Source organism: Meriones unguiculatus, chromosome 2 (assembly GCF_030254825.1).
Source record: "Meriones unguiculatus strain TT.TT164.6M chromosome 2, Bangor_MerUng_6.1, whole genome shotgun sequence".
Taxonomy (NCBI): domain Eukaryota; kingdom Metazoa; phylum Chordata; class Mammalia; order Rodentia; family Muridae; genus Meriones; species Meriones unguiculatus.
In genome coordinates, this window is record NC_083350.1 from 185,464,263 (window position 1) to 185,491,272 (window position 27,010).

Sequence of the window (27,010 nt, forward strand, 5' to 3'; positions counted from 1 at the left end):
AGGAGGATCTCCCCTATTAGTGGACTCTTGGAGGGGCATGAGAGGGTGGGATTGGGAGGGAATGAGGGAGGAGGTTACAGCTGGGATACAAGTGAATACATTGTAATTAATATAAAAATAACCCCCATTTTTATTCATTATTAGCCAGATAGAGCCAAGTAATTGTGGTAATGATACTTACTTTTTTGCCCAATGCTGGAATGCTAGTAAATTTAGGTATGGTTACTCGCATGCCTCGCTGGGTGCCTGTGCCCATTGATGCCCCTCACGCTATGACTCTCTTCAGACAGAAAAGGGATCTTGGAACTACAGCCACCATTGTTACTGCCATCTCATTGGCGGCTGTTGGAGCTACCACCAGGGCATTAGCCATGAGACATACTGGGCAGACTGCTCAGACCCTGAATAATCATTTAGCCAATTTAGCTCATGCCTTAGTTGCATAAAAATAAAATTAAAATTAAAAAAATGAAAAGTTTCTGTAAGGCAAAGGACACCATCAAAAAGGAAAAATGACAGCCTACAAAATGGGAAAAGATTTCTCATCAACTCCACATCTGACAAACATATGAAATTGAAAATATATAAAGAACTCATGAAACTAGATATCAACAAACCAAATAACCCAATTTAAAAGTGGGGTACAAATATAAACAGAGAATTATCAACAGAGAAATTTCTAATGGCCAAGAAACACCACTGAGGGCTTCTGAAAGTCTCTACCTAGCAGTGTATCAAAACAGATAGAAGACTCATAACTAAACCTTCGGCAGAGTGCAGGGAATCATATGAAAGAAGAGGGAGTTAGTATGACCTGGACAGGACAGGAGCTCCAAAACAATCAAATATATCTGGGCACAGGGGTCTTTTGTGAGACTGTTTGTCCAACCAAGGACTATGTATGGATATAAGCTAGAACCCCTGCTCAGATGTATCCCATGGTAGCTCAGTATCCAAGTGGGTACCCTAATAAGGAGAACTGGGACTATTTTTGACATGAACTCAATGGCTGACTCTTTGACCTCCACCCCTTCCATCCGAGGGAGGAGCAGCCCTGGTAGGCCACAGAGGAGGACTTTGCAGCCAGGCCTGTAGATTCTTGATAAGCTAGGGTCAGATGAAAGGGGAGGAGGACCTCCCCTATTAATGGCCTTGGAAAGGGGTAGGGAGAAGATGAGGGAGGAAAGGTGAGAATGGGAGGGAATGAGGGAGAGGGATACAGCTGGAATACAAAGTTAATAAACTGTAACTAATATATATATATTTTTCAATGCAGTTTATTCAGGAACCTTGAACAATCCTCAGACCCTGGGGAAAGCCAGCCCACAGCTTAAATAGCCTCTGGGTAGCCAACCCAGGCATGCCACATGGGCAATGCAGATAGGTCCACATACATGGAAGCAAGCCAGATCCTCAGCCTTAGCCAAATGTGGAATTGTTCGTGACAGAGAGCACTCACCATCGGGAAGGTGGAAGGCGGAAACCAGCTCCATCTTTAAGGCATAGCATTCCGCAGCTCTCTACAGTTCCCCCTTTTGTTTTAGACGCATCAGGCAAGAGTAGAGGTCTGATCTCTGATATTAGAAATAAATTGGGACTTTGTACTGATGTTCATTTAGGTGTCATCCACCCAAAGAGCATCAGACCCGTCCTATACCTTTTTCTCAGAGGCGGGACCTGGGGCATCAACCCGCATGCAATCAGACATGCTCTTCTCTGGGTCGAAAGTGGCTGACCCTGAGTGCAGTGCTTAGCCTCGCATCCTGAGCATAACATTTTAGCTTTTTATGGTATCCAACCATGCTTGGGGAGAATGTCCTGCTTCAATGGCTGTAAAGGCCTGAATGATCATGGCTGCATCACACTGTTGTGAGACTCTAATCTTGCATATATACCACAGGCAAACCAAGGAGACCAACACCAGAAGGCCTGCTAACGCTCCCATGCCCGCCCATTCCTTCAGATGATTCATGGCTGCAGCAATCCATGTTGATAATCCTGTGGCTAGTCCTGCGTCCACTCTGGTAGAATTTACTGTGACAATGGCCACTCTCAGCTGCTCCATCGTAGTATCGAATTCTCCAGTCCAATTACCTAAAATATAGCTCGACAATTGTTTAGACAGATTTGCAACACAGGAAAAATTCTCATGTTATATGTTAGTGACTCAAAGTCCAGCATATTTTCATTGACAGCCAAGTTGAGCGATTTGCCATAGGGTATCAATTTGCTCCTGCACGAGGTCACTCCTCTGATTGAACACCATCAAGCTTCCTTTTAGTTGAGCATTAATTCCTTTATGTAAAACTAAGGCATGAGCTACATTGGCTAAATGATTGTTCAGGGTCTGAGCAGTCTGCCCAGTATAACTCATGGCTAATGCCCCGGTGGTAGCTCCAACAGCCGCCAATGAGATGGTAGTAACAATGGTGGCTGTAGTTCCAAGATCCCTTTTGACTTTCAAAAGTGGAGGAAAACATGGAGTTAGTCAATTGGCATGGAACACGTCTCGCCCCTGGGGCAATGGTCTCCTGAACCTACTCAGACCTTGGACACCACCACTGCTAGTTCTAGAACTGATGCAAGATGTTCCAACGAGGGGGTTAAGGCTTCTCATAATATTTCCTATAAGCCCACACCTGTTTGTCTATATCCCCCATTTTTATTCATTATTAGCCAGATAGAGCCAAGTAATTGTGGTAATGATACTTGCTTTTTTGCCCAATGCTGGAATGCTAGTAAATTTAGGTATGCCCTAGTTACTCACATGCCTCACTGGGTGCCTGTGCCTGTTGATGCTCCTCACGCTATGACTCTCTTCAGACAGAAAATATTTTTTTTAAAAAAGAAGCACTTAAAGAAATGTTGAACATCTTTAGTCATCTAAGAAATGCAAATTAAACAAACTCTGAGATTCCATCTTATGGTTCATGGGAAACATGCCTCCATTTTTTGGTGGGAGTATAAACTTGTACATCCACTTTGTAAATCAACTTGGAGGTTTCTCAGAAAATTTGGAATAGTTCTACTTTTTTTTTCCAGAAAGATTTCTTTTTATTTTTTTTCATGCTCAAATGAATTGAAAATAAAATGCAAAAACAAAACAGTAACACAACATTAAAAAAAAGAAAACCTTCCATTGAGATAACATTGTTAGACTCTAGTTGTCAATTGAGTTCTCCACTAAAGAAACAGAATTAACATAGTTGAAAGTTGTGTGGTGAGGAATTAACACCTACTCAATCAAAATTTCAGATCCCGATGGGACTCACATTTCTTTCTTTCTTTCTTTTTTTCTTTTTTGGTTTTTGAGGCAAGGTTTCTCTGCATAGCCCTGGATGTCCTGCAACTCTGTCTTGTCATCTTTCTATATCTTCACATCTTCATTCCTAGGAGTGGACCAAAGATAAACATGTAATGAAATGTGAGCCCTGCCTATTGGTTGTGATGCATGCCTTTAATCTAAGTACATGAGAGGCAGAGACAGGAATAGTTCTACTTTAAGAGTACTTCATACTACTCCTAAGCATATACCTAAGATAATCCACCATACCACAAGGACACTTGCTCAACTGTGTTTATAGCAGCTTTATTTGAAATAGCCAGAACTGGTAACAACCAAGATGTCCCTCAACTGACAAATGAGAAAAGGAAACATGGTACATTTATAAAATGGGCTATTACTCAGCCATTACAAACAATGACATCATGAAATTTGTGGAAAAATGGATGAATCTAGAAAAGATCATCTTAAATGAGGTAACTCAGACCTTGAAAGACAAAAATGGTATGTACTCACTTATAGGTGGACTTCAGTTATAAAGTACAGGATAACTATGTACAAACCACAGACCCAAAGAAACTAAGTAACAAGGGCCCAACAGTGGACGATTGAATCTCACTGAAAATGGAAAATAAATTAGGCACAGGGGGTGGATGGAGGGAGCAGACTGGTGGTGGATGGAGGTGTTGAGGATGAGAACAGGAGAGATGAATTAGGAGGGAGATGATAGTGGTGGGGGAAGAGAGAGTACTAGAAGAAACATCTGGATGTGGGGTGGTCATTACTGGGACAAGCTAGAAGTTTAAGACAATGGAAACTCCTAGGAATCTGAGTGTGACCCTAGCTAAGTCTTCCAGCAATGTAGGATATGGTGCCTGAACTGCCTATCTCCTGTAACCAGGCAAGACTTCCAGTCAAGGGACTGGGACAACACAGAGCCACAAAACTTTAGACCCTCAATTTTTCCTGCCTGTGAAATGTACAGGGGTAAAAGATAGAGCAGAATTTGAGGAAATGTGCAACATTGACAGTCCTTGCCATGAGAGTGAGTCTACCCCTGATTCTATTAATGATACTCTTCTATACTTGCAGGCAGGAGCCTAGCATAATTGTCATCACAGGTGCTTTACCCAGCATCTGACAGAAACTGATACAGTGACACCCACAGCCAAACATTAGGTGGAGCTTTGGGAACCTTGTGGAAGGGGATAGGGGAAGGATTGAAAAAGCCAGAGGGTCTAGAATACCACAAGAAAACCTACAGAGTCAGCTCACCTGGGCCCAAGGAGGCTCATAAAGAATGAACTGCCTACCAGAGAGCATACATGGGATGATCGAGGCTGTCTGCTCATATGGAACAGTTGTGTAGCTGGGTCTTCACATGGAACTCCTAAAGCAGAAGCAGAGGCTGCCTCTGATTGCACTGCCTGCCTTTGGATCTCTTTCCTCTAACTGTACTGCCTCTTCTAAACTCAGCAGAAGAAATCTTGCTGGAACTTGATATGGCAAGGCTGGTTGATATCCGTGGGCTATCCACAGGGAGGAGGAGTGGATGGCAGAGGGAAGGGAAAGTGAGAAGGAAAGACTGGGTGAAGATGAGGAGAGAAAGTTGCTGTGATCAGGATTTAAAGTAAATAAGTAATAATTAATAAAAAATAAATATAAAATCCCTTCTAAAACATAATATATAAAAAGAGTTTGGGCATGCCTGTAAGAATGTATTTAGACCAACCTAAGTCTAATAAACCTTTTAAATGTCTATTATTTACCCTGGTTGGCTTTATCAATCATCATCATTATTATTAGTGTTTGATATGGGAAAGATTCTCTTAAAATTCACACAGGCAAAACCAAATAGCTCCCAAGCCCTCTTAGATTTATAATACTGAAACTGGCATTATTGTTTTTTGATTAAAGCAAACAACAACAACAAAAACAATGATGCTTGCAACCTACTGTGAATTATATTTTTCTTTTTATGTAATTAATCAATCCATTGTCATTGAGATCAGTCAAAATTATTTTCAAACCTGTGGGAAGTCACATGCCTCTAAATTTAATCTCCACTTATTTCTTCTTCTGAGAATATACATGCAAACTTTATTGTAGCTAGCCCAGTTTTATTCAACAAGTACAAATGTACAGAATATTGCCAAACTCTGAAAAATAAAAGTCCTGTTGGAATTGTGACAAATACCTTTATGTCTATTACTTGGTTTAGGCCAGAAATAATACTCAAGTGTGTAAAGGCCAGAGTCTTTGTAACTCAAGGTCAAAATGGTTATTTTTCACCTTCAGATTAAGCATGAAGTGCCATTTTTTGCTTTGCTTCATGTATTGAGACAATGGCCTAGGTGACAAACACATGTTTGCTAAAGAGTAGGTGGATGAGATGTAATCATGTAGCTCAGTGGTAGGATGCTTGTCCAGGAGAGGTCCTGAGATTGATTTCTAGCACATAGAAAAGAGTTGGTGAGAATGAGTGGGAGAAAGAAACAGATGGGTTGGGGGAGAAAAGAAAAATAGGAAGAGAGTAGCAGACAGTTCAAATGTCAACTTGATGTAGAGTAACCTCGCATTCCAGTCTCTGGACATGCCTGTGGGCATACTTTTGAATCTGTTTGGTTTCTTAGGCCTCTTTCTCCCTTCTCTACCCCAATCCCTTCCAAGACCGTAATACCGGCTAGGAGAGAAAGGAGGTTAGTGGGGAGATCTGATATTGTTCTCTTTGGCTACTCCCTGCTGGTTAGGGTCTTTGTGTTCCTTGGAGGAAGTTTAAGGATATCTCTGACTTCTCTTCAAACTGTATCAGCAACAATTGGGAGCCGCAGGAGTGGACGCTAGCAGCCTTCTTCTTTCTCAGGGCCTCCTTTCTACAGACTTGGGCCTTTATTCCCTCTCAGATTCCTCAGACTGAAACTATCTGAAGCTCTCAAAAAGCCCCTCTCAGAGCCTGCATGAGGCAAATAGTTTGCTGCTGTGGACCATCTGAATCAGTCCCATTTTTTACGCCTGGGATTAAAACAAAAACATGTTTACATCCGCAACGCATGCCTATAAAGAACTGGCAGGATGAACCACTCACTGATGGCGGCAACATTTCCTGGGCCTGGGTTGTAAAACAGGAGAAAAAATTGACCGTTTGAGCTGCCAGGACAGCCCCACGAGCATGGGCTGTGCCTTCCATCTCTGGGAACCAAAATGAATTGAACCACCTCTTTCTCCTTGAAATTATGTGTGACAGGAACTTCCATCACAGCACCTGGGGAAGCAACTGAGAGGGAGAGGGAGAAAGTACCTGGCAGACAATCTGGAACACACAGTAATGCAAAGGGTTTTGTTGACTAAGCATAATAAAATCCTTTTTTTACTAACGTAGATGTTTCTAGGGCTTATTGTCCTTGGGACTTTGTGTCTACTCAATTAGGATAACTACTTTCTGACTCCCCTTTCAAGTAAACAATGGTGTATAAACAGATGTAGGCCCTGAAAAGTCAGCAACTTTGCAGTTGATGAGCCAACACATTTATGAATATGGGCACTGCCTTCTCCATCCCTTCCTCTCTCTCCACTGTGGTCACCATGTACCCAGAGTAGGAGAACGCTGTCATAAAACAAGACACTTTGTATCTCTGAATCAGACAGGGATGACTTTTTGGGAAATTGGGACACATATAGGTTTTTATCAACTCTTTCTTGTTCAGTCACTGACATTCAGACTTTATCTGTTAGGTTCCTGCTACGATTAATCCATAACATCAATCTTAATCAAAACCATCTATAAATTTTATTCACAGAGGAAAACAATAGGTCTACATAAATCAATGTTTAATCATTTGTTTTTTGGCTTATGATTAGTGTGCATATAGTGTCTTAAGAGATCAATTCTTTTTTCCCTAAGTGAAAAGCCATCCTTCACAAAGCTTGGGATCAATTCAGTAAATTCCTTGTCACATCTCAATGGCATGCTCAAAGCTTTTCTTTGCTTGTAAAATTACTATTGATCTCACAGTGATTAAATCTTTTTTTAAGAGGCTGTGATAAATTTCATCTTGGAAAAGTAGTTTCTGAATTAGAAAAAATAAAATCCACAACAAATTTAACAATTCATAGAGGGAGATAAATAATATTAAGGAATAAGAAATATGACCTGGTCCAGATGAAAGAACTTTACCCAATTAAATATGCATCATCCAAAGTTTTATTTCCTTCAGCATAATAAAAATTATGTTTTGATTTCCCTCTAAGAACAGGCTCATATTTGACTACAGCAGCTTAAGTTTCTTGTATTTTTCACAGTGCTCTTTCGTTGCTTTCTGAGTAAAGCCATAGTGTCTTTAATGTAAGAAACAGTGGAGAAATGCTGCTCTAAAGGAAAAAAAAGATATTTTTGGTGAGTAAGAGTTCAATTACATAAAATTATTTTTAGATTTGACCTAGAGTGTTGGCTGTAAAAATAAAATAAAATATCTCCACTCCTTTCAAAAAGCTGTGAAGGGTGAACTGGCTGGTGAAGGGGCAGGAACACATTCTGCTTGATGGATGCGGTTTGTTTATGTTTTATTTTTAATGTTTTAATGGCCAAGACCTTGAAGTGTGGGGCAGAAAGGAAGTGAGAAGAAAGAATTTAGAAATGTGTTCCTTTGACTTAAGAAGGAAATGAAGGGATCTGGAGTATTTACTCACCAAACAATGAAAAGCAAGTTTACAACCAAGGGGAAACATCCAGCATATGGTTGAAACTTCTCAGAGAACATATTGATACAATTTCACAAATTAAGTGAGATGAAGTGAGAATGAAATGTCGCCTCTGCTTAGCAGTTGAGAAAATTGACTAAATGTCTCAGAAATAGAGTCTGATAATTAGAGAGCAGCCCACAGGTTCTAAATATGCTTTGATTGCAAAGGTGATAGATAACAATTCTGTTACAATTTTTCATGCCCAATCGGGATGCCTTCTACCTCTCAGATGTTTGAACAAGAGAGAGCATCCACTAACTGAAAATTTTATTAGCCAATGACAAGAAAAGTGGGAGACAACAGGAAATCAGCTTCTCAGCCTTTGGGACTAAGGAGTTGTCGATGGGGAGGGACTCGACCATCCCTGATTCCTAGAAAGGCTTGACTACCCTTTCTCCTTATTATCCCTGTTTGATGCACCGTTCTACTCTTTACCATAATAACTGTCAGCCCTGAGGACGTGTCACGCATTATTCAGGTGGGACTCCGGTCAAACAGAGGTCTCCTGCCATCCTTCTGCTGAGAACTCACACCCAAACTTTTCCTGTACACCCACTTGACCAAGGACTTGCAGACCATAGATGTCCTGTTATCAAGAAAAACAAAATCAGGATGTGGCAGACGTTAATGTGTGTTCAATGAGCTTTGCTTCTTTCCCTGGTGGATATCTAGATTTAAGCTCTAAAGAGAAGTAAATGTTTCCACAATTAGCTTCAGAAAAAAAGTTTCATTAAGCTATTATGCCTCCTACTCCAGGCCTCCTTCTATCAACACTAGGTCTGCCCACAATACTGACAAGGACTATTTTTAAGGAAGAACATAATACTTTAAATAAGCATTATTTTGGCTCAAAGTGGCCCAACATAAAGAAATAGGTATTGAGGGTGACGACATGGCAGCGCCAGGAGTACAGTTCGTCTGAGGACCAGAACAACATCTTTGGTACAGCGACCAAGAGACTGAACTCTGGGCCTTAAGACAACAGCAATTTTGTTTCTAAGGTGAGAGGAAACTCCATGGTGTGGGAATTAATCCGGTCCACTCTCAGGTCACCCAGCCAGAAGCCAGAATAGATCCCGGGTCACACAGACACTCGCTTGCCAGACCAGAGCCACGGGCCTGCGTGTCCTGATCACCTTTCCAGGCTGAACGGTGGGTACAAAAACACCAGAGACTGGGAGTCCCAGTCACTAGAAAAAACCATAGGGAAGGAAGGAAACAGGACTGACCTCAGGTCACCCAGTCTTTCCCTGGAAAAGGTTCTGCAGAATGGTGGGCATGCACAGCCACCTCTGAACTGGGCTCCAGCCTCCAGCACAGAGACTTACTGGGTGTCCAACTCCCTGTCACAGACAGAGCTGTGTGCCCCAGAGCATCAGAGACTGGGATTCATTGTCGGGAGAAAAACCCACAGGAAGGAAGTAAACAGGGACTGACCTAGGTCACCCACTCTACCCCTGGCAGGTGCTCTGTTGTGCACCAACTATCCATCACAGACAGAACTGTGCACCCCAGCTCACCAGACACTGGGAGTCCTGGTCGGGAGAAAACACCACAGGGAGGGAGACAGCTGAGAGCACTCAGCCGACCCCCCGACCCCCAGCACACAGGGGAAAGTTCCCAGGAAAAGGTCTCAGACTCCTGCCCAGCCACCAGCCCGGAGCCACCACCCACCAGCACCTGTATGCTCTATGCGCCAACCCAAACTCCACAGACTGGGCCTTCCTGTTAGGAGAAACCCCATGGTAGGGGAAACACCTGGTCCTACCTCAGGACACCTAGCTCTGGAAGATTTTCTAGCTATCCACAGGCTCCTGACTCTAGCCTCCAGCTGCACGCATGAGAGCAGAGTTCACCTGCCACTGATTACTGCTTGGGTACTGGGGTACAGAGCCCCAACCTCAGACCTAGATAAGCCTAGGATCCCAGTGATCAACCCCCAGAACTGCTCCAAGGGGCAACCAGTTATCCCTAATTAACTGACCAAATCACAGGGCACCCAGGTTACAGCAGCAGCTCACTAAATTTGCAGCAAGAAAACCAGAAGCAGGGCAGCTGTCTCCAGGACTTCTCTGGCTGAGAGGAAAGTCCGCTTGACTAACAAAGATCACAGTTACCACTCAGGTCTGTACTCCTGAGGAGAGCTATGGCAATTCCTGAAAAACACCGGCCATTTAGTGACCATACCCAAAAAGATGAAGAGGCTTCCTTCAGGAAAAACCATCTTCCTGCTAAGGGCATTCTCTCCAACACACGATTCCAGGAACCACCAGAAATTAACACCCAATACTTAAGATAGTCCAATGGGTAGAGGCCAGTGTAAAACCTCAACCAACAAAAGATAGAGCAATATGGCATCTCCAGAATCCAGTTATCCAGGGGCAAGCAGTCCTGGACACCCCAGCATAACTGAAATTCAAGAAGATGACCTAACATCTATGCTTATGAAGAGGATAATAGAGGAAACAAATAAAATGCATAAAAACCTAGAGGAAGATAAACGCAAACAGATTATGGCCATCTGTAAAGAAATAGAGGAAGATGAAGACAAACGGATTATGTCCATCAGTAAAGAAATACAAGAAGCTGCAGCCAAACTTTGGCCTTTAGAGAAATACTTAAATCACTGAAAAAGAAAAAACAAAAAACAAAAAACAGAGGAATGTTCAAACAAACAGCTGAAGGAATTGAAGGAAAAACAGGAAAATATGGTCAGACAGGTGAAGGAAATAACAAAACAGCTCAAGATATGAAGACAGAATTGTAAAAATTAAAGAAAACACAAATGGAAGAAATTGTGGAAAGAAAGAACTTAAGGAAGAAAACAGGAACTACAGAAGTAAGCATAACCAATAGATTACAAGAGATGGAAGAAAGAATCTCAGGTGTGGAAGAAATCAATGTATCTGTCAAAGAAAATAATTAATCTAAAACATTCCTGACACAGATGGTCCAAGAAATTCAAGACAACATGAAAAGACAAAACTTAAGAATAATAGGAATAGAGGAAAAAGAAGATTCCCTCCTCCAAGGCCCAGAAAATATTTTCAACAAAATCATTGAAGAAAATTTCCTCAACTTAAAGGAGAGGCCAATAAGAATACAAGAGGCCTACAGAACACCCAATAAATTAGACCAGAAAAGAAAATCCTCCCGCTACATAATAATCAAAACAGTAAGTATACAGAATAAAGAAAAAAAATACTAAAAGTTGAAAGGGAAAAAGGCCAAGTAACATATAGTGGCAAACCCATCAGAATCACACCTGACTTCTCAACAGAGGCTATGAAAGCCAGAAGGGCCTGGACGGATATCATGCAGACCCTAAGAGAACACAGACATCAGCCCAGGCTACTATACCCAGCAAAACTCTCAGTCCTATAAATGGAGAAAAAAAGATTTTCAACGACAAAAACAAATTTCAACAATACCTACACACAAATCCCGTGTTACAGAAGATACTAGAAGGAAAAGTACAACCCAAGAAAACTAACTACTTTCAAGAAAACACAGGGAATAATTAACCTTACTACAGCAAAACAAAAGGTAAGAAGGCACAAAAACTTACTACCGCAGCCAACATCAAAATCAAAGTATTGATTAACAGCCACTGGTCATTAATCTCTCTCGACATCAATGGACTCAACTCTCCAATAAAAAGACACAAACTAACAGAATGGATGTGTAAACAAGACCCGGCAATCTGTTGCATACAAGAAACACACCTAAGTCACAAAGATAGACATTACCTGAGGATACAGGGCTGGAAGACAGTTTTCCAAGCAAATGGACCCAAGAAGCAAGCAGGAGTAGCAATTCTACTATCTGATAAAATAGACTTTGGACCAAAATTAATCAAAAGAGATGGGGAAGGACTCTTCATACTCATCAAAGGAAAATTTCACCAGAAAGACATCACAATCCAGAACATCTATGACCTAAATACAAGGGCACTCACATTGTAAAAGAAACATTGACAAAATTTAAACCATACATAGATCCCCACACATTAATACTGGAAAACTTCAACACCCCAAGCTCAACAAAGGATAGGTCAACAAAACAGAAATTAAACAAAGAAACAATGTCTCTAACAGAGGTGATAAATCAAATGGACCTAACAGACATTTACAGAATCTTATATCCAAACACAAAAGAATTTACCTTCTTCTCAGCACCACATGGAACCTTCTCCAAAATAGACCATCTGGTTGGTCACAAAGTGAGCCTCAACAGATACAAGAATATTGAAGTAATCCCCTGTATCCTATCTGATCACCATGGAATAAAGCTGGACCTCAACAACAACAGAAATAGCCAAAAGCCTACATACACATGGAAACTGAACAACTTGCTACTAAATGACAGTCGGTCAAGGAAGAAATAAAGAAAAAAATTACAGTCATCCTAGAATTCAATGAAAATGAAGACACAACATACCCAAACTTATGAGACACAATGAAAGCAGTGCTAAGAGGAAAGTTCATAGCACTAAGTGCATTCAAGAAGAAATTCGAGACAGCTCGCTCAAGCAACTTAATGGCTCACCTAAAGGCTCTAGAAAAAAAAAGAAGCAGACACACCAAAAAGGAGTAGATGGCTGGAAATAATCAAACTCAGGGCTGAAATCAATAAATTAGAAACAAAACAATTCAAAGAATCAATGAAACTAAGAGGTGATTTTTCAAGAAAATCAACAAGATAGTCAAACCATTAGCTAAACTAACTAAAAGGCAGAGAGACACCATCCAAATCGACAAAATCAGTAATGAAAAGGGGGATATAACTACAGACACTGAGGAAATACAAACAATCATTAGGACTTACTTCAAAAGTCTATATGTTACAAAATTTGAAAATCTAAATGAAACGGACAATTTTCTTGATTGATTCCACTTACCAAAGCTGAATCAAGACCAGGCAAATCAATTAAATAGTCAAATATCTCCTAAGGAAATAGAAGTGGTTATCGAAAGTCTCCCATCCATAAAAAAGCCCAAAACCAGATGGTTTCAGCGCAGAATTTTACCAGACCTTCAAAGAAGAGATAAGTCCAGTTTTCTTCAAACTATTCCACAAAATAGAAAAAGAAGGAACACTACCAAACTCATTCTATGAAGCCACAATCACCTTGGTAGCTAAACCTCATAAAGACCCAACAAAGAAAGAATTTCAGGCCAATCACCCTTATGAACACTGATACAAAAATAGTCAACAAAATACTTGCAAACCGAATACAAGAACACATCAAAGATATCATCCACTATGACCAAGTAGGCTTCATCCCAGGTATGCAGGATTGGTTCAATATGCAGGAATCCATCAATGTAATCCACCATATTAACAAACTGAAAGAAAAAAAACCCACATGATAATCTCCTTAGTTGCTGAAAAAGCATTTGAAAATATGCGACACCCATTCATGTTTAAAGTCTTAGAGAGATCAGGGATACAAGGCACATACCTAAACATAGAAAAGGCGATATACAGCAAGCCTATAGCAAACATCAAACTGAATGGAGAGAAACTTAAAGCAATCCCACTGAAATCAGGGACAAGGCAAGGCTGCCCACTCTCTGCATATCTCTTCAACATAGCTCTGTAAGTCCTTGCTAGAGCAATAAGACAGTTGAAGGAGATCAAGGGGATACAAATTGGAAAGGAAGAAGTCAAATTATCACTATTTGCAGATGATAAGATAGTATACGTGAGTGACCCCAAAAATTCTACCAGGGAACTCCAACAGCGGATCAACACCTTCAACAAAGTGGCTGGATACAAAATTAACTCAAAAAATCAGTAGCCCTCCTGTATACAAAAGACAAAAGGGCTGAGAAAGAAATTAGGGAAACAACACCCTTCACAATAGCCATAAAAGACATAAAGTACCTTGGTGTGAATCTAACCAAGCAAGTCAAAGACTTGTATGAAAAACATTTCAAGTCTCTGAAGAAAGAATTAGAAGAAGATATGAGAAGATGGAAAGATCTCTCATGTTCATTGCTTGGCAAAATTAACATAGTAAACATGGCCATCTTACCAAAAGCAATCTACAGATTCAATGCAATTCCCATCAAAGTATCAACACAATTTTTACAGACCTTGAAAAAAAATTCCCAACTTCATATGGAATAACAAGAAACCCAGAATTGCTAACACAATCCTCTATGATAAAAGATCTTCTGGAGGTATCTTTATCTCTGATCTTAAGCTGTACTATAGAGCAACAGTAATAAAAACTGCATCATACTTTCATAGAAACAGAATGGTGGATCAATGGAACCGAATAGAAGACCCAGAAATAAATCCACACACCTATCAATACTTGATTTTTTACAAAGATGCCAAAACCATACAACGGAAAAACAATAGCATCTTCAACAAATGGTGCTGTTCTAACTGGAAGTCTACCTGTAGAAAAATGCAAATAGATCCATACTTATCACTCTGCACAGAACTAAAGTCTAAGTGGATCAAAGACCTCAACATAAAATCAGACACATTAAATTGGAGCAGCCTTACCAGGCCACAGAAGAAGACAATGGAGCCACTCCTGATGAGACCTAATTGACTAGGATCAGAAGGAAAGAAAAGAAGACATCCCCTACCAGTGGACTTGGGGAAGAGCATGCATGCAGTGTGGGAAGGAAGAGAGGAATTGGGACCAGAGGAGGGAGGGAAACACAGGGGGGATACAAAGTGAATAAAGTGTAATTAATAAAGAATTTTTTTAAAAAAGAAAAAAAATCAGAAGAAAATGTGGGGAAGAGCCTTGAACTCATTGGAATAGGAGACACCTTCCTGAACAGAACACCAACAGCTCAGGCTCTAAGAGCAAGAATCAATAAATTGGACCTCATGAAACTGAAAAGCTTCTGTAAAGCAAAGGACATGGTCATCAAAAGAAAACGAATGCCTACAGATTGGGAAAGGATCTTCACCAACCTATATCTGACAAAGGGCTAATATCCAGTATATATAAAGAACTAAAGAAGTTGAAAAGCAGCAAATCAAATAATCCAATTAAAAATGGGGAACAGAGCTAAACAAAATTCTCTGTAGAGGAATATTGAATAACAGAGAAACACTTAAATAAATGCTCAACGTCATTAGCCATTAGGGAAATGTAAATCAAAACAACCCTGAGATTTCACCTTACACACATCAAATGGCCAAGATCAAAAACTCAAGTGAGAACACATACTGGAGAGGCTGTGGAGAAAGGGGAACCCTCCTCCATTACTGGTGGGAATGTAAACTTGTACAACCACTCTGGAAAGCAATCTGGCGCTTTCTCAAACAATGAGGACAGTGCTTCCTCAAGATCCAGCCATACCACTCTTAGGCATATATCCAAAAGAGGCTCAAGTACACAATAAGGACATTTGCTCAACCATGTTTGTAGCAGCTTTATTTGTAATAGCTAGAAGCTGGAAACAACCCAGATGCTCCTCAACTGAAGAATGGATACAGAAACTGTGGTACATCTACACAATAGAATATTACTCAGCAATAAAAAACAAGGAAATCATGAAATTTGCAGGTAAATGGTGGGAGCTGGAAAAGATCATCCTGAGTGAGCTGTCCTAGAAGCAGAAAGACACACACAGATTATATGAGTATATGTCTATACTCATATAGACATATAATATAGGATAAACCTACTACAATCTGTACAACTAAAGAAACTATTCAAGGTATAATCTGGGTATAATGCTCAATCCCCATCCTGAAAGGCAAAGAGGATGGACATCAGATGAAGAAGAACACAGAATACAAGTTAGGAGACCCTGCCAAAGAGAGCCTCTGAAAGGCTCTGCCCTGCAGACTATCAAAGCAGATGCTGAGACTTATGGCCAACTGTTGGGCATAGTGCATGGAATCTTATGTGAGAAGTGGGAAATAGTAAGATCTGGAGAGGACAGGAGCTCTACAAGAAGAGCAACAGAACCAAAAAATTTGTGCACAGGGGTCTTACCTGAGACTCATACTCCAACCAAGTACCATGCATGGAGATAACCTAGAACCCCTGCACAAATGTAGCCCATGGCAGTTCAGGGTTCAAGTTTGTTCCATAGTAATGGGAACAGGGACTGCCTCTGACATGAACACATTGGCTTGCTCTTTGATCACCTCCCCCTGAGGGGGGGAGCAGCCTTACCAGGCCACAGAGGAAGACAATGCAGCCACTCCTGATGAGATCTGATAGAATAGGATCAGAAGGAAGAAGAGGAAGACCTCCCCTCAGTGAACTTGGGGAGGGGCATACGTGGAGAAGGGGGAGAAAAGGTAGAATTGGGAGTGGAGGAGGGAGAGGTTTATGGGGGGGATACAAAGTGAATAAAGTATAATTAATAAAAAATAAAAAAAAACAGAAAAAAAGAATACAGGTATTAGAATGATGCACCTGAATTTATACCTAGCTTATATCTATAAAATAGCAAAGAGCATCTTTTCTGCAGGAGTGGAGGGTCAAAGTAGAAATCATGGAGATACTTGGGACAATTTTCTCATTCTAGGAGCCTAACAGACAGTATCATTTCACATCTCTGTGCCCACTGCTACCTAGTCTGAATGGAACTTGGACTGTACTGCTATGCATGTTTCACTGGCATAGCATTAATGGGAGTCACACAGGTTAGCTAATAGGACATAAATTTTATTTTAATTTTTAGTAAGGAAAGTCTAGATATAATATTTTAAAATATAGAAATTAGATAAGTGGTTAAATGCTGAATCTACTGAATGTGGCTTTGCATACTTTGGGTATGATGGCCATTTGTAGCTCTAGAGGAAAATAAGCATAAGGAAGGTACCATGACTCTCATCATTAGAGATAACAGAGTCTGGTTCTGATGAAAGCCATTACAAATATTTATTTCAAAGCACTCATTAGTCATATTTAATATAAAATTCAAAGACATACCTAAATATAACATCTAAATGTGTCTAAATATTATGTTATATTATAATATTATTATATATTATACTCATTATTATATATAATATATTATAATATATTAAATATCTAAGTGTCTCTATTGCAAAAAGTAATTTGGGAGGGTTCACTACATCCCCCTTGCTTGTAAATAACTTTTTGGGGTTTTTACCCCTCTTAAGACCGTTGAGCTCTCTAGGCTGTCAGCAACTTTATTTAAGCAGCAGCAGAACTTCAATGAGCAGAGTTTAGACAACATCACTTGTACGCGAGAATGTGCTCATCAGGGCTGCAACCGGATGTTGGGGCTCGTGTTTAACAACTGAGTGCAGAGCACCAGACTAACCCTGATGTGTGTTTATCATTTATACATGAAAAACCATTTGTACATGTTCACCCATCAAGAGTGTTTATTAAATGAGAGGCAACATATTTCTAAAATATGAGACATCACTAGTATCACTCTCCAATAGAAATCATATTCATTTACTACTTGAAAAATGCAAAAGCTGCAACTATTTGATAGGAATAGAAAACCTAAGCACAAGCTCAGTTTGTTTGTAGGCTTCATTAAAACACGTTCTCTAGGAGTAAAGATGAGCTGGCCAGTCAGCCTTAGGCCATATTAATGTTAAAATAATCTTGAGTTTTAAAAGGATATTTTATTAGTACACTTTCAAAGATTTTTTAGTTTACCTAGTTTTCATGCATTTGTGTCTGTGTGAGTTGTATGCACCTCTGTTTTCAGAAATCTACAGAGGCCAGAAAAGGATGTTGGACCTGGAACCACAATTACAAGCAGTGATGAATGGTTGTGTAGATGCTGGGAACCAAACCTATGTCCTCTGCAAGGGCAAAAAGCCATATCTCTAGCTCAAGATACTTTACGTGAGTGATTATATTCAAGAATTTGCTTTGCTTTGATTTTTGTTTTAAGTGAAAACTGAGTATTTCGCAGACATATTTTCTATGGAGTTCTGTGTAATTGTTTGGGGCTGGGGGTGCATCTGTTACTGAGCATTGAGTTAGGCATCAGTCAGGTTCTTAGAATTGAATAGATCCTGTCCTCGCCAGGTCTTACTATCTCTCCCTTCTTTTCTAAGATTCCTTGTACTCTGCCCAAAGTTTGTTTATGAGTCTCAGTATCTGCTTTGATACAATGCTAAGAGTGCCACAAGGATGGCAAAAAAACCAAAATATCTGGGTATAGAGGTCTCTTCTGAGACTGATACTCCAACCAAGGACCATTCATGGATACGACCTAGAACCCCTACTCAGATGTACCCTATGGCAGCTCAGTATCCAAGTGGGTTTCCTAATAAGGGGAACAGGGACTGTCTCTGACAAGAACTCAGTGGCTGGCTCTTTGACCGCCTCCCCTGGATTGGGGAGCAGCCTTGCCAGGCCACAGAAGAGGACAATGCCACCAGTTCTGATGGGACCAGATAAGCTAGGGTCAGGTAGAAGGGGAGGAGGACCTTCCTTGTCTGTGGATTTGGAGAGGGGCATAAGAGGAGATAAGGGAATGAGGGTGGGATTGGGAAGGGAAGAGGGAGAGGACTACAGCTGGAATACAAAGTGAATAAACTGTAATTAATATAAAAAATAATAATATAATTAAAAAAAGAATGGAATGGATCCAACCAATACACAGGTGTGTAGCTCAGGAGAGACGGGATTTTACAGTTGCCCGGGGTAAAATGCATATCCTTAAACACATAAGCATACTGCTTCCTCTTGGAAACAAACTGTAACAGCGTCTTTGTACTAAGACATCACTTATTTCTCAAATTAAATATATGTTCCCATGACATTTGGTCATGTAACAGAATCTTGGCAGTTGCAAGTGCAAAGTAAAATTAGTAAAGCTTCTTAAATATACAACCAAAACTGATACAAATCAAATACATACTGAATGAGCAGTGTTTCTGGTAGTGTCATATGTACTGTGATGTGGAACATGTTTCTGAACATGCATTTACACTTTGCAATGTGAGTATCATTGTGTCTCACAGTGTCAAAGAACACTGCCTGAAATACCTTTTTAGATTTGAGCCCACCACATGCTATGAGTTTCAGTGTGTTTATTGGACCTACAACATTTTGATCTCACAGAAACATAATAGCTTAATACAAGAAACAAAGACTGTAAGTATTTTCTTAACATCAATCTTGAACATATAAGTATCAAGTTAGCATGTTATTGGATTTGTGTTTAATGCAGTGTTTGATCTTTAAAAATACTGTTTTAGTTGCTGTCCTGAGGAACTCGACAAGGAGAGCAACACAACCAAAAAATCGAGGCCCAGGGGTCTTTTCTGAGACTGATACTCCAAGCAAGGACCATTCATGGAGATAACCTAGAACCCCTGCAGAGATATAGCCCATGGCAGCTCAGTGTGTAAGTAGGTTTCCTAATAACGGGAACAGGATCTGTCTCTGACATGAACTCAGTGGCCTGCTCTTTGATCACTTCCCCCTGAGGGTGGGGGACAGCCTTACCAGGCCACACAGGATGACAATGCAGACAGTCCTGATGAGACCTGAGAGTTTCAGAAAACTTTATTCATTGAGTTTTAGTTTACAACAGAATTTCCAACTATTTCTAAAATGTTCTTAACTATTCTTTTGCTGCTGTATACAATGTAATTATTTAAAGTGGCAATTGTCAGTGTTGATGATTACAAACACCAAATGGAGATATCCTGTACCTTGCAAAATCAAATATCTGGTCAACATTTAATTCTTCATGAAAATGAACTAGTACATCCATTTTATTAGTATACAAATTTTTTTAATCTTTATTACCTGTAAAATTACATATAAATACAGTGTGACTATATGTAAATAAAAACCATAGAATTGTTTTAAATAAACCTTTGCTAAGTATTTGGTTTTTATGCCTATTTTATATTCTTGTGTACCAAAGGCTGAATAAAAAACCTTTTGTCACAAAGAGGGTAGAGAAGAACAGATTTAAGAAGGCTTGATATAGCCCACCTGTAACCACAGTTATTAAGGGTCAGATACCTAAGCTTCTCCATTTCTGATAATGATATTTATTATCGCCTGCTCTAGGAATTAGAAATACTTATATAGACACATAGAGTTAACAATTTTATTAATGGCTTCACAGCAAGAGCATAAAACATATTTCCTGCCAGTTATAAAAAGGATTCTAATACATGCATTATATAGTGCAGCCTTAAGAGGTGGACTCCTTGAAAGTTCAGTGTTTAGTGACCAGTGAATTTTAAGACAGTCTTACAAGCTCAAATCCTAAAGTAAAGAAACAACAACAAAAACTTTTAATAGGCTGTTGCTTTTCATTTTTTTCTAACGGAAATAGATTCACAAGCCACTTGACACTTCCACTCATCTCATTTGATATGCATATTCTTTCCAAGATCTTGCCTGCTTTTGACTGATCATTGTAATAGTGTTGCCAAATACTGGTACCATATCACTAGAATTGTTTCTAGTTGCAACGTAAGAACAAATGTTTTGTTTTCATAAAACTTGTATGTTTTCATGAATGTCTAGGAAAAGTCATTAGATCTTGCTGTTACACTAATGTCTAAATGCACATGTCTAGGCAAGTGACACTGGCCTGAAACTCTGAAGCCTATTTTGCCATTAGCCCAATTAAGCTTGAGTAGAGAGAGCAGGAAGCTGGAAGGCTATGAACAGGACTTTTCCCTTTTTGCTTCATAATACTGATATTTGTCTATGTCCGTATCATCCTTGTCCCCCAAGCTTGTCTAATTCTTCCTTCATCAAGGCACTGCCCCAGAAAATCTTTTTCACTTTGGCAAGGATATATTGTTCCAGGGATGTTCTTCCCGGTGTGATTTTTTCCCCATAGCTCCCAGCACTGAACATTCCTCAAATCTCGTGTTCTCAGATACCAACTGAGAACTGACAACTCTTACAGGTCAAGAGGATAATCTGTTCAGGATTTTGATGCTAATTAATTTCTCCACACAAGAAATCCAAGAGTTATCAGCATTCGGGAACTAGTGCCCACTATTGTGAATGGCAAAACAACAAGGAAAGTTGAGATTACTATTACTATAATTGATAAACTATTACACAGTTTGTGAAAAGTCTTCTCAAGCAGAACTTAGACCCCAAGGTAGAAAGTCCTTGTCAGCATACCAAGATGTCTGAGTAAAAGGAAGTTGGGGTTCAAGTATCACATTGCAGTAGGCACCTGAAAATTTGTTTGAGGTAAATTAAATGCTCTTCTATCAAAGGATGCATTTGTTTCTTTTCATGGACAGGTCAGTGCCCTGGAAGTCTGCATATCCTTGAGGAGGTAATAACTGTACTTTTTCAGCAAATTGCCTTGTAACCATATCATTAATTATTCATAGATTCTATAAATAATGTCGGTGTTGGGCTTTTTCCAAAGTCTTTGGGAAGGTCAATAAAGTTAAATAGTAAATGCACATTACAACAGCAGGTTGTTCTGCTCTCTGCTCCAACATGACATTTACTACCTAAAAAATATGTATGCAAATGACATTAAAGTAAAAAATGCTAAACAGGATGCTAAGTATTTTTCATGGAGTTGATATTTATTCACAACAAATCTACAAAACAAGAATAATGTCCAATAAGATAAAAAATGTGCAAATAGGACAGATTTTTATTATGTAAGCAAAGCATAATCTTCTTTTAAAAACATAGACAAGACAGATGTTACACTCATCTCTCGCATACCTGGCCACATAGGAATGACAACTAATGGGTGATTTTTGTTGGAATGCAAAGAAGAGAAGCTTGGTGTGGGTCATGACCTCATTCTATACCTACACAAAGGTGGTGAGACAGTTAGGAACCTCCTCCTTCCATCCTGTTACATCAAAATCTGTAGTAAACAGTAACACTTGATGCTATATCAAGGCCTCCCTAATTCTGACCACCATATACAAGAAACTATAGCAAAGACATGTGCTACACTTAAAAGTCAGATAATTTAGATCTGAGTTGATTGGTCACTATTGTAGTTCTGTTGTAGAACTTTTGAGATGAAGCAAAGGCTCACGAGTTTGGGGCTAGCAGGGCTGCAGGGCAAGCTACTGTTTAAAAAAGGCAGGAAAGAAAGACAACTCAAATCCAACTGCGGTTATTAGATGATTTACGTCAATAAAACATTGTTCCCAAAATCTCTCTTCATCAGAACGGTTCTTCCTGTGTGAGAAAATTTGTTTCTTACATACCTAATTCCATCACCTCTTTACTTCACTAGTGCCTCAGGCTTGTCACCTCTGTGGAAATAATTTTTCCAGAGTGGATAATCCTACTCTTGGAGACTAAGGACTTAGTGTCAGCTTCCTGACATAAGGACTTTGTATTCATCTACTTGCTGAGCTGTCTCCCACCACTTCACTCCCACTAAGCCCCATTTCCTGTCTGAGGAAGCTGTCCATCCTCTGGTAAGTAGCCTGCCCTGAGTCATCAAGGATTTCCAGTTTGGTTACCAGATTTAACCATTCTCAAGCTCCAGTCCTATGAATCACTCACTCTCCCTCTTCAGAAGATCCTTCAGAATCACTGTTCTAACAAAGGCCCACTTTGTTTCCCCAAGTCCTGTCGCAGACCCCTTTGACCTAAGTAAGTAGGTGGAACTGTTTGCCTCCATATGGGTCAAAGAGACCCATAGAGATGTACTGAAAACACACATGCACACTGCTTACTTCTTATACATAGTAGGCCCTGCTCTTCCCGTGACATCATGATCTTCCCGTGAGATGGCTCTGTTTTACATGATGTGAAGCCCTCGAGGGTTAGGTGAGTCTCGCAGAGGTAGGAAATTCATGACCCTTGTGCTTTAACTATAAGGTGCAGTTAAATTTGGTTACACATAGCTCTTAAGTTTCTACCCAGTTGCAGAAAATGTTTAAGCTGTATGAGAAACTAAATAGAGAAATACACTTAAGTAGCTTCTAGGGGATTATCTTCAGTATATTCTCATTTTCTTACATTATTATTTTTTTCCTTAGGATCTTTTAGCTATTGTCTAATCCCCAGTGTCCAGGTAAGACAGGCAGGTAAGCACCGTGTCCTTCATACTGAAGCATTGTTAACCCAACCTTAGGCCAAAGCTATCGCTGACAATATGTTCCTGAACTAAGTAGAATAATGAATAAGGAAGATAAGAGTGGAGCATTGGACCAAGTTTACTTTATGCTCAATATTTTAAATGTTACCTTAATCCAGTTATGTGAAATGATAAAAAGTTACTCATAAATTGATTTTTTTCTCAATTTAGTAAACAATTATACCTGTTCCAGTACGTTTTACTCATCTTCTAAAAGGAGAGAATCTGTGAAGTGTCAGTCTGGTAGTGAACTTTGGATCATTATCCTTAATTAAGCAGGGGACACTGTCTTCTACATCGACCATGGTCCCAGCACTAACACTGCAACATGTGAAAATAACAATCTGAGTCCAGGTCACAGGGAAAACTCGGTTCCCTTGTTTCAGAATTAAGCAAAAACGCTTACAGTAGCTGCCTCACCCACAGAAAGGACATCACTGTTGCCTCACTTCCCTCCTGGACCATTCGCTCTAGCCACACGCATTTCCTCACAAACACTTACATTCACACATGCTCTGGTCCTAAGGTATCTGTGCCCTCATTTCCTCTCCCTACAACAACTTTCTCTAACTTTTTCCATGTACTCTAAGAATTCCCTTAAGTATTGTTACTCATCCCTCCTGTCCTTGAACTGCTGGACCTAAGTGATCTTCCAGCCTTCACTTCTAAAGCAGTTGGAGCTGTGAGCACCTAATGTGAAGCTTGGAGAACAACCTTCTCAAAGAACAGAACCAACGTTTCATATCTCAGTTGGTACCCCATTTGTCTCAGCTTGCGGTTTTATTATGGTGAAGAGACACATGACCTAGGCAACTCTTATAAAGGAAACCATTCAGCTGAGGCTGGCTCACAGTTTCAGAGGTTAAGTCCATTATCATCCTGGTAGGAAGCATGGCAGTGTGCAGGCAGACACGGTGCTCGAAAAGGAGCTGAGAGTTTTACATTTCGATCCAAAGGTTTTGGAAGAAGAGTGTCTAACACTGTGAGGAGTGTTAGTGTGTCGGAACTCAAGGCCCACCCCCAAAGTGGCACACTTTTTCCAACACAGCCGAACCTACTCCAGTGTAGCCACACTTTGTAACACTGCCTCTCCCCATGGTCCAAGCATTCAAACACATGAATCCGTGGTGGCCAAACCCATTCAAATCACCACAGCATTGAGAATTCAATGTATTCAAATAGTTCAAATATAATATGATTAATTGTGTTTGATTTTCAAGGCATTTAGTGACCTGAAATTAGTTTACTTACATGTTCAATTTACTAGATGACTTCTATGTACTCATAGAAAATAAACAGCACAAATGTAAAAGAATTCGCTGTTTTTATTAATGTATTCAAAACACATATTCCAAAACTTATGGTTAGCTTACCTATGCACTCAATGTGTGTGTGTGTGTGTGTGTGTGTGTGTGTGTGTTGTTGTTGTTGTTGTTGGGAGAGAATAGCATCAATAATGAGTACCGATGAAGTTGCTATTGAAAACAAAGACATTCCTTATCCTGACTGGTTTTTACCAGGTTATAAACAGATATTTTATAGGAATCGAAAATTTCCAAGCAAAAATCCACTTTGTAAGATTTTTAGAAAACACATACTGTAGGACTAATAAATGAACATGTCAATCATTTCTGGGTATACTAATATATAAAAGTCTTGATTTATCAAAATATGATTTATAAGAATAATTGAATTCCAAAATTTTGTTTATTTAAAATACAAAGGACTTCATTTTCTCTAATAGTACAGTATTTTCAAACCATATTTTCCATTGATGTTAAAATGAACTCTTTGTGAAATGCCTACAGCTGTAAACTGGGCACTAAAATAACTGTTTAACTTGTTAACACTGCAAAGATTAATAAAAAAAAACATGTGAAAATACAGTTCCTGAGGTAAGGTAAAGTTTTAGACTTATGGAAAAAGAATACATATCCCTAAATGGACAAATGCCCAAATGTAAAATTAAGAATTTGCACGTTACTTTTGTAACTAAAATTCTAAGTAAATATTTTATGGTATCATGTTCCCTGAATGCTAGATTTTTACAATACAACTGTCCCTTATGATATTTTCAGTCATAGAAGCGATATGTCATCATTTTTTGTGATGCTAATATTAATAAATAATTGCTAAGATTGAAAATAGAGGGAAATAGTCACATATCACACAGCAACAGTGCAGGATTATGGACAGGAATTTATTATTTGTTGCCATTGTTGTTGTTTAACACTAAAAATTGAACCACAGCCTGATACCTGCTTTAAGAACAATAGGCTTCTTGGTATTTCTTCTTCAAATTATATATATATTGCTCAGAAAAAAAGTTATTTGTAACTTTCTTTGATAATCCATTAAACCTTCTCTCTGAACACTGATACTGAGCTGCTAAGGCTTTTTATCAGTGTGAAAACTGAACTGGAGAAATTAAACAACTTGATCCAAACTACACCACTAATGTCATTAAATTGAGCCTTAAATCTAGAACTTTGAAACTTCAAGTTCTATATCCTCAGTGTTGCTTCTATTAGTCAAGGTTCCATTCCTGCAGCAAATACCTGCAGTAACGAGCTTGTACAGAGACCAAGGTTGATCTTGGCACATTGTTTGGAGATTCTCATTCGTGACCTGCTGGCTTCCCTGTTTGGGGACAGGACTAAACACCCAGCTCACAGCAGCAGAAAACAGAAAAGACAAAAGGATGAGACCATAATTCTCCACTGAGCCATGCATGCCATGCATGCCATACCTCCAGCTTCCTAAAGCCCTCCCACAAGGACTTAGATGTGACGATTTTGACCAAACTGTAATGGCATCAAGCCCTTAAGACAGGAACCATTACAGAACACTTAAATCTGAACTACAGAAATATGATATGTAAAAGTAACTTTTATTTGCCTGGTTAAATTGTCTCGGCAGCTTACTATCTGTCTGCTAACCGAGGCCTAGTCTTGGAAGCTTCTAGTCTCTGTACAATCTAACCTAAGCCTAGAAAGTTTTCAGGACTGTGACTTTCTTCTTACTAAGCTCAAGCTCACCCTTTATTTTTCTTACTGGACTCTGACTGATTCGTCTCAGCTATTCTGGCTCAAACTCCTTTCTCAGCTAACTTTTCAATCTGGCTTTTCTTTCAGCCCCTCAATCGCTGCTTGGCCTCAAACTAACTCAAGCAATCTGCTCTAATCTCCTGGATCCTCATTCTCTGGTTCATGCAGTCTTCACCTGACTTCTCTCTCTGCAACTTGTCTATTAATGCTACAGTAAAAACTGCAAAACAACCCTGAGATTTCACCTTATTCCCATGAGAATGGCCAAGATCAAAAACTCAAGTGACAATACATGCTGGAGAGGTTGTGGAGAAAGGGGAACCCTTTTCCACTGCTGGTGGGAATGTAAACTTGTACAACCACTCTGGAAATCAATTTGGCACCTTCTCAGACAACTAGGAATAGTGCTTCCCCAAGATCAGCCATACCACTTCTGGGCATATATCCAAAAAAGGCTGAAGTACACAAAAAGGACATTTGCTCAACCATGTTTGTAGAAGCTTTATTTGTAATATCCAGAACCTGGAAACAGCCCAGATGCCCCTCAACTGAAGAATGAATGCAGAAACTGTGGTACATCTATACAAAGATTACTCAGCAATGAAAAATAAGGAAATCATGAAATTTGCAGGTAAATGGTGGGACCTGGAAAGGATCATCCTGAGTGAGTTGTCCCAGAAGCAAAAAGACACACACGATATATATACTCACTCATATAGACATACAACATAGGACAAACGCACTAAAATCTGTGCATCTAAAGAAACTAAACAAGAGAGAGGACCCTAACTAAAACGGTCAATCCCCATCCTGAAAGGCAAAGAGGATGGACATCAGAAGAAGAAGAAAACAAGAAACAACCTAGGAACCTGCTACAGAGGGCTTCTGAAAGGCAG

The 27,010-nt window shown here is 39.6% G+C and overlaps 1 long non-coding RNA gene across 2 annotated transcripts in view; it reads right to left on the reverse strand.

The window, feature by feature from the left end:
* Nucleotides 1–1,975: 1,975 nt before the first annotated feature.
* LOC132652232 (uncharacterized) overlaps nucleotides 1,976–27,010 on the reverse strand; it is a 72,786-nt gene continuing 47,751 nt past the window's right edge. Inside the window, exons 5-6 of one of the 2 annotated variants that reach the window (XR_009589713.1) lie at nucleotides 3,273–3,389; nucleotides 1,976–2,094 (exon numbers count right to left, since the gene is read on the reverse strand). This is a non-coding gene — a long non-coding RNA (uncharacterized LOC132652232). Of the gene's footprint in view, nucleotides 2,095–2,237; nucleotides 3,390–27,010 lie in introns of those variants that run through there. The other variant, XR_009589712.1, reaches the window with a different exon arrangement.